The sequence below is a fragment of the Sorghum bicolor genome, chromosome 2 (assembly GCF_000003195.3).
Source record: "Sorghum bicolor cultivar BTx623 chromosome 2, Sorghum_bicolor_NCBIv3, whole genome shotgun sequence".
NCBI classification, from domain to species: Eukaryota; Viridiplantae; Streptophyta; class Magnoliopsida; order Poales; family Poaceae; genus Sorghum; species Sorghum bicolor.
In genome coordinates this window covers 20,110,137-20,118,965 of record NC_012871.2, presented here as the reverse complement: position 1 = coordinate 20,118,965, position 8,829 = coordinate 20,110,137, and the positions used below count along the sequence as shown (strand labels likewise).

General features: G+C 42.8%; 1 pseudogene; it reads right to left on the bottom strand.

The window, feature by feature from the left end:
* LOC8062544 overlaps positions 308 to 8,829 on the bottom strand; it is a 93,182-nt pseudogene continuing 84,660 nt past the window's right edge.

The window sequence follows — 8,829 nt, the reverse complement described above, 5'->3', positions numbered from 1 at the left end:
GCTTTACATTATTTATGTCACATTGATCATGAGATTGTGGGATCTATACAATCTAGTTGCTATACTTGTTGAGTTCGACATGGACTCACTCTTGCTATTTCCCCCACACTTCAGGAGATGTTTTAGGCTTGTGATCAACCAATCAGTTTGATCCTGTGGAGAGGAGTTAATACCCGAAGTTTGGAGTTAATACTCGAATAAGTTTAGATAATTAAACAATCATTTTACGAGTTTAGAGACCGAGATAACATAACCAAACTATTTTAAGGATCGGAATAACACCACTATAGTTTGTTCTTTGAACGTTTCAGGGCATGGGTATCACGGATAACAGCATCAGATCAGATGAACCAACATGCATCGTGCAGTATAGGTACCAGCCGCGCAGGCTGAACCGCACTGATTTATCAGCTCTGGTCAAAGGTAAAAACGCTATCAATTAAGAGACTGGCAAAGCGGTTCTATTTTGTGCACTTGAATAATAGACACAAAAACTTCCATTATACTAACTTCTTATATCCCATAACAAACTCCACTACGGTATCACGCTAGGACTGGCTTCCCCATCGTGCTCTTGATGTACAGGCACCGTACCTGCAAAAATAAACAGCACAGCCAAGCCAACTTGTGTTGAGCAGCAAATCCAGAAGATGCAACCAAACAGATGGACTGTCACGTTCTGTCAGTTCTTCTTCAGCAACGAAACCAGGAAAGTTGACGCTCATCTGGATGTTTTGCTGGATCTGCTTCTCCTCCATCGACAGGTTGCCCACTGCGACGCCCATGCACAGAACCTTCTTGAGCTGGAACTTGATTGTAGCTTTCGTCTCATTTACTTTTGATTCTAGAGAGTCCTGGTGAGTAACCAAAGTTGGGAACTTGCCTGTGATGACATTGAAACATTATCAATAACCAGGGTCAATACACCACACATATATATATAGGCCTTGTTTAGTTGCATTTTTTTTAATATGAACACTATAGCACTTTCGTCTGTATTTGACAAATAGGGTATATTTGGTTGGGTGGCCAACTCCTGACCTGGTTTTCTGTAGCCAAGATGGACTTGTTTGGTTACCTGTAAATGGGATGGGGCCTGGCTCCGAGGAGACAACCGTACACCCTTAGCCTGGGCAAGAAAGAATGAGGGTGGCGGTCGTTTTTGTAGAGCCAGGCTTGGCCAGGCGCAGATTAGCGTTCGCGTCACCTCCGGTCTTGCTCTTGCCTCCCTCCGGTGCTCCTCCACTCACCTTTGCTCCTCCCAAGTCACGCGACCCTCCCCGCACCGTCTTCGGCGGTCCTCCCCACTCGCGTCAGCTCGCCTCTTCCACCTCGTGCTCGCGTCAGCTGCCCTCTAGCGACCAGAATCGACATGGATGGCGGCGAGCATGAAGTGTGGCCTGTGATCCCAACAGCACTTGATCTGGTAAACTCAAGCAGGTGGACGCGACCGGCGAGGTCCTGGGCAGGTGCTGCCGTCTCCATGACAAGTCTCCACGGTGCTCAATCCGGCGAACTCAAGCGGGCGGGTGCGGCGAGGACCCTTGCGGTTGTGGCCTGCGAGGTCTGGGGCAGGTGCGGCCGTCTCCGCCGCAAGGCTGCACGGGTGCGGTCAGCGAGGTCTTAGCTTCCTCCCACTCCACCGGTCTCCTCCGCTCTCTCTGCTCCACCGGAGGAAGCACGACCATAGCAGATGGTCAAGTACATGAGCATGAAGGTCAAGTGCAAGATGCGGGACGAGTTTGACCGCTTGCTGCTGAGTATGGTCTCACCGAGTTCTACTACCGGAGCTTCTTGAGGGTGCATAGGTACAGGTCCAAGGTTCAGAGGGATGCAATTTGCAATTGAGATTGAGTGAACGATTTTGAGGCAAGGAAGCTAGCTAGGTGATCTGCTTATCAAGTTCTGCTTCTTTTATGAGATGCAATTGATATTCAGAGGGAGATTTTAAGGAAGGGTTCTGCTCGTACCAAGTTCTGCTTCTTTCTGATGGATGTGTTGAAGGAAAGGGGGTGCGAGGATGATGCTGCTGATCTGTGCTTGCTTAGCAAATGAGCCTGAGAAGGTCCTGGTTGCTGGGGTATGTGCAAAACCAAGGCTTTTTTTTTTACAAAATTTCTGTAAGTTCAAAGTTGAACTTAATTGAAAAAGTCAAGCAATTCTATTTGCTCACAAGAAATTTGTCCCCCTCCATACTTTCTTTCCCTCTGTTTGTCCACTACCGCGCCCGAACCTAAGCAAAGGAAGTCCAAAAGACAGACCCGAATAAAGAATAAATAGTAATCTTTGACAAAAACAAATAAGAAGAAAAATGATTCTTACTTCGATACAAGAAGAATCGACACAAGAAGAATGCTTTTTTGCCTTTTTCTTGTGCCCAATAGAGGATTTAGGGATGCTCAGAGTAATGCATTCAGATTAGCGGCAGAGGAGATCGTTGCGGCTGTGCGGTGGTCAATGAGTATGCCTATGATTTGTTCGACAAAATTCTTCGAAGAGTAACCTTACTCATTGGAAGAAGAGGTGATTGTCCAGGCTAGAGCTGTCCAGGCTTGGTGGGAGCAGGCTAGAGCTGTCCAGGCTAGGATTTTAGCCAGGCTAAAAATTAGCCAGGAAACCAAACACACCCATATTGTCCAATCATGGATAGACTCAAAAGATTCGTCTCGTAAATTACAGGCAAACTGTGTAATTAGTTATTTTTTAACCTATATTTAATGCTCAATACATGTGCTGCAAGATTCGATGTGACAAAAAATCTAAATTTTTTTGCAAAATTTATAAGGAACTAAACAAGGCTATAGTACAAAACAGAGGGTTCCTGTTTTAAAGAAAATGAGCTTCCATTACAGAAGTTTCAGGTTTGGCATATCATGTGGAGTCGCTACAACCAACAAGGTATATAATCTTGCAACGTACCAACTATGCTGTACAAAAAAAGTTCCCAGGCATATCTTGTATGAGCATGCTTAGGGAATGCCACACGCGTAACTGAGTTGTGCTCACAAAAGGCTAAATTATACTTTTTTTCTTAGGATTTTCTGGTCATGCAAGCTATTAGTACATTTTTCTTTGTGATAAATGAGATGAAAAATGGTGGACTACACCTAGATCCCACTAGTTTTTTTCACCAACCACAACCATGTTTTATTTTCTAGGATATATGAGACCCTGTGGAGACGTTTGGCACCATTTGGAGTCATTTTAGGGGTAGACTTAGTTCAAGCCCTAATTAGCGGGTGACGTCGCGCGTACATTCAATTAATCCGGATAAAATAACAAACCACATCAAAAAAATCCCAAACTTGGTGGGTTGAACATCAATGGCACTAGTAAGCCTTGGAAAAAGTTTGAGCCCAATACGATACCGGAATGGTCATGGACTCAATAAAGCTTAGTAATCAAAGTGTTACGACATGGTAAGTCTTAGATGTAGAAATAAGCATAGGGTCTTACATGTAGAAATAGAGAAGGGCACATAGCATACGTTATACATTTTATCATAAATGGATTACATGGAAAATGACAAATAAAATCTAGGCAGCTACTGTTCTTCCTTGTCCATCGTGACGCACCTAGGGTAACGAGCTCTGTGGAATGCTTCTCTCAATATTCCTTATCTTTACTGGATGGTTATCTACAAAGAGAGACATGTCACTGAACTGGTTAAATTCATCTAGGTCAGATACACCATCAGCTCCTATGGCTTGTTGCTTTCCAGGAAAAACTACGTGCTTTGGATGGTCGGTAATTTTCTTCTTATCATTAGGAGAGAGGACCTGCTCGCATAGAAGACCTGTGCAGCATGGTGAGCCATTATCCATGGATCATCTTTGTACCCTACCTTGCTTAGATCTAGAACTCTGACCCCATAGTTGTCCACTGTGACATGTTTGTCTTCAACCCATTGACACCGAAATACAGGATCTGAAATGTACCATAGTCTAGTTCCCATATGTCCTCAATGAAGCCAAAGTAAGTTGTTTCCTCACCAGTTTCAGAGTCTAAGGCGTCACATCGAACACCACTATTTTGTGCCATGCTCTTTTGGTCCTTGGACTTGGTACAGAACGTGAAGCCACTAATGTCATAGGTTTGCCAAGTCATGACCTGGCATGATGGTCCAGATGCTAAGACCTTGATGGTGCGATCCTTGAGTGTTTCCTCATCTGGAATGTCCTGCTCTCTTAGCCATGAGGTGAACTGATTCTTATGTTCCTTCATTATCCATTCATCTGTGTGCCCATGATTATGTTTTTGAAGCTCTTCAATGTGTAGATTGATCAAAGGCTCCATTATCGAGAGCTGATGCAGGACACTGTGATGTGCTTCGAGGACTGAATTGTAATCTTTTGGGACGTATGATTTCTTTCCCATCCTACCTCTTCCATTCCGCCTACCCTCGTGTCGTGATGGAGGCAAACCTATTGCAACCTGGTCTTTTAGGACCCTATTGCAGAATGGACCTTCGGACTCAATGGCCTCTTCGGTTAAGTACCCCTCTACCATAGACGCCTCTAGACGAGTACGAGTTGATACATAGCCATTTAGTATTGACATGAAACGCTCATATGTCCACATCTCATGCAAATACATGGGACCCAATGCCTCTATTTGTGAAACCAAGTGCACCACAAGGTGAACCATCACATCGAAGAATGCTGGGGGGAAACACATCTCAAACTGTGACACTGTCTCCACTGCGAATTCCTTAAGAGATGTCAACTCATCACGTTCAGTCACCTTCTGTGAGATCCTGTTGAAGAAGTAGCACAACTGTGTAACTGCAACCTTTATCCACACCGGGTTTATAGCCCTAATGGCAATAGGGAGGAAAGTAGTCAGTATGATATGATAATCATGTGAGTTATAGTTGGTGAGTGTAAGGTCTTTCATTGACATAATACTCCGTATGCTAGAGCAGAATCTAGATGGGACTTTCAATTTCTTCAACCACACACATATCACATGTTTCTCTTCATTGTTGAGGTTGTAGCTTGCTGCCGGGAGGTGGTACTTCCCATTTTCTAGCCTAACAGGGTGAAATTCTCTTTTTATGCCTAACTATACCATGTCCAAGCATGAATTTAATCCTTCCTTTGTCTTGCCCTTCATGTCCAACAAGGTGCCAATTACACTTTCAAACACATTCTTCTGAACGTGCATACCATCAATCGCGTGGCGTACATCTAACTCTGGCCAGTATTCCAGATACTCAAAGAAAATTGACTTCTTCTTGAATGTAGCCCCTGGAGCTAGTTTGACATTTTTTCTTGGTTTTCCATCTTTTGTCTTCTTCCCAAAAACAAATTTGAGTTTGTTGACTATGCTGAAAACTCTTTTGCCTTTACTGTTACCTAATAGAGCAGTAGACTGTAGTTCACTATTATTGTCAAAGTACTTATCCATCTTTTCCTGGTGGTACCTGTGTCCTTTTGATAAGAAGCGTCTGTGCCTCATGTACACTGTCTTCTTAGATGCAGTTAGGGACACGTAAGCAGTGCCATCTATGTATACCACACAACCAAGCTTTCCCTTGAACTGCCCTGATAATGTAAAGAGAGCTGGGTAGTTATTGATCGTAACAAAGATAATTGCTCTCAGTGTAAATGATTCTTTGCGGTACTCATCCAACATTTGAACACCTGTTTCCCACAATATCTTTATGTCCTGCATTAAGGGCTCCAAGAAAACATCCATATCAACTCCAGGCTGTGCAGGTCCAGAGATAAGGATGGTTAGTAAAAGGTACTTTCGCTTCTGCATCAACCATGGAGGGAGGTTGTAGATGGTGTGGATCACTGGCCATGTGTTGTGCTTGCTGCTCCTCTCAGTAAATGGATTCATTCCATCAGTACTCAGTGCGAACCTAACATTCCTTGGTTCATTAGCAAAGTTCTTGTGATTTTCAATGAAATCATTCCACTGCTAGCCATCGGCTGGGTGCCGAAGCTTCCCATCGTCTTTGTGCTCATTAGAAGCATGCCAGCTCATAAGTTGGCCATCCTCTGGGTTAACAAACAAACACCTCAATCGATCGACCACAGGAAGGTATCACATCACCAAAGCAGGAATCTTTTTCTACGCATAATAGTCTACTTCTTCCTTTTCTTTGCCGGTGGGTTTTAAACTACTCTTCTGGGTCTTTTGTTGGGCCTTCTTTTGTTTTTTCCCTTAGGCACAGAGGCAACACACTCTTCCTCTATGTAGTCTTTATTTGTCTTGTACCTACTTGCACCACACTTGGGACAGCTGTCCAAGTCTCAATAATCATCGCCTTGATATAGGATACAATGATTTCTACAAGCGTGGATCTTCTCAACACCCATTGTGAGTGGACTGATTAGCTTCTTTGCATAATATGTGTTAGCAGGCACTTTGTTATCTTTAGGAAGCATGTTCGCGATAATGCTCAAGAACACATCAAAGCCAGCATCAGAAAGACCATATCTAGCTTTGCACACCAACAACTTTAGCACAGACCGTAGCGTCGCGAACTCTTTAGTGCAACCCTTGGACTCATCATACAAAGGCTCTTCTGCTGCCTTCATTAGGGCCTCCATACCTTTCATGAAGAACACTGATGGATCTTCCGCATGATGATGCAACATTGCCTCTAGAAATTCTGCTTCTTCCGTAGCCATATTAGTTTCGGTGCCATCTTCATTTCCTCCAGCAAAACCATGATCGGGAACATTTGGCACAACATGTTCATTGGCTAGACCATCGGTATCAGGTTGTTGTGTCTCGTATACGAACTCAAACCCGTCAACAATTCCAGCCGTATAAGGCGCAGAGCTACCCTCTCCATGCTTTGTCCAAATCAAGTAATCCTTCATAAATCCTCGACGGACCAGATGAGTAAGGATTTGTTGAATGTCATCAGATACAACAAGATTTCTACAATCCATGCATGGACAATGTATGTGCGTCTTTCTTGTTCTTGAAGCATGGTTTTTAGCAGCATCAATAAACCTCTAGACCTCAGTTATGTATGATGGCTCTAGTCTTGATAAATTATACATCCAGAATGACCTCTCCATCACTACATGTAAAACACCATTCATGATCCAAGGTTTACAAAGGATTTATCTAGGGTTTATTAGCTAGGGTTTATGGTTTAGCTTGAGATTAAAGGAAAAAACAACCTAAGTTACGTAATTAAAAAAAATCTAAGTGTTGGGCATTCTTAACGTCATTACCAAAAGTAGACTTAGTTTTCTAATTCTGATAACGGCGCCAAAAATGCCGAACCTATCCCTCATGCCACTTAAGCCAAGTTGTCATCCCCAGGATGACATGAGAGATGCAGTATTGAAATATGCAATTGCTCTTCTGAATGAATAATAAATGAGATCCGCAAGCGCACAGATTAATACCGATGTAGCATTTTAACCGGGAAGTATTCGAGGTATCGTTATTTATATTTTTACCACTGGGAAGGGATTGCTAATCATCATTGTTGATTATGGAATGAAATATGGAATTGAGTATCTATCATTGCATGTGTAATAGAGAGCATTTATCTATCTCTTTCATACAGGGATAAATGTCACATAAAATATAGATAAAGTATGAATGGTGACAAAGATAATTAATCTGATCAGCATAACTAGCCACATATAATAATGATAAGCACCTCAACAGATATTCTAGCAAGTCATTAGCATGGAATTAGGATGAACTACAAGAATATTTTCTAAGTTATTCTTAACTATAAAGTCTAGCATATCATAGTTAGTGTAATCATACTTGGCAATCATTGCGAGATAGGACTACGCCCATGCATAGTGATATTATCAAGGAAGATGAGAAACATAGAAATCACTCTCCTGTAATAATGTTGCTCTGCCTGCCCTATACATGAGAGGGGGACTATATAAGAATCAATGGAGGTGTCACCACCACGAACTACCCCGCGACCCGGCATATAGGGTACAATCGTAGATAAATACGGTATAAGCACCACGCCTACACAATACTTATCATTTACCCACTGTACACATGGATAAACGCTATACGATCCTAAACATGTATATAATTCCAATCTAACTAAGCCAAGCATATAACTATGATAAACTAAGAATGATATAATTGCAAATATAAACAAGTAGAGTAAAGTCATAATCAATATATTGAAGTAGAACAAAGTCATATTCATAATATTGAAGAACAATGATGAACAAATGAAGAACAGTAGAGGAATTACCAAGAATCCTCTTAACAGATCCGGAAACCAATCGAAGATTGACTCCTTCTAGTTCTAATCCTATGTAGCTATGCTAAACTAGAGATCTAGTTGATGTGGTGGCTCTAGGGCTTGGTCAGAGACTTCTTCTCCCAAGATGAATGAATGAATTAGGGCTTTCGAGGTCCTCTCCTCCAGGGGCTAGGGCCTGCTTATATAGTCCTTCGAAATGAATATGAGCCGTCGGATCAAACCGACCTTAATCGCATAATTTTCCTTAATCCCTTAGGTCAGTGGAGCATGATCCACGAGGTGGAGCCTGATTGGCTCTCAAGCCAGGGCGGCCGCCCAAGGGGGGAGGGCGGGCGCCCTGTCCCCAGGCCTGCTCGGCCTCCCGCTCGTTCCCGTGGCTTCTGGACTCTTCTAGATGTTGGATTGCGGTGCACATTAATATCTCTATGTAAACCCGACGTGTGGGCCTTTCCTCCATAATTCTTGATAACCCCCTGCAGAAATAGACAAACACCAAAACTCGTGGAATTCTGTCAAATAAAACTCTAAGTCTAGGTGTCGGTTGCATTTAGATCCTTTTCTCTATTTATTTGTTGATTATATTTGATACTTAAGGACCATCAACAAAC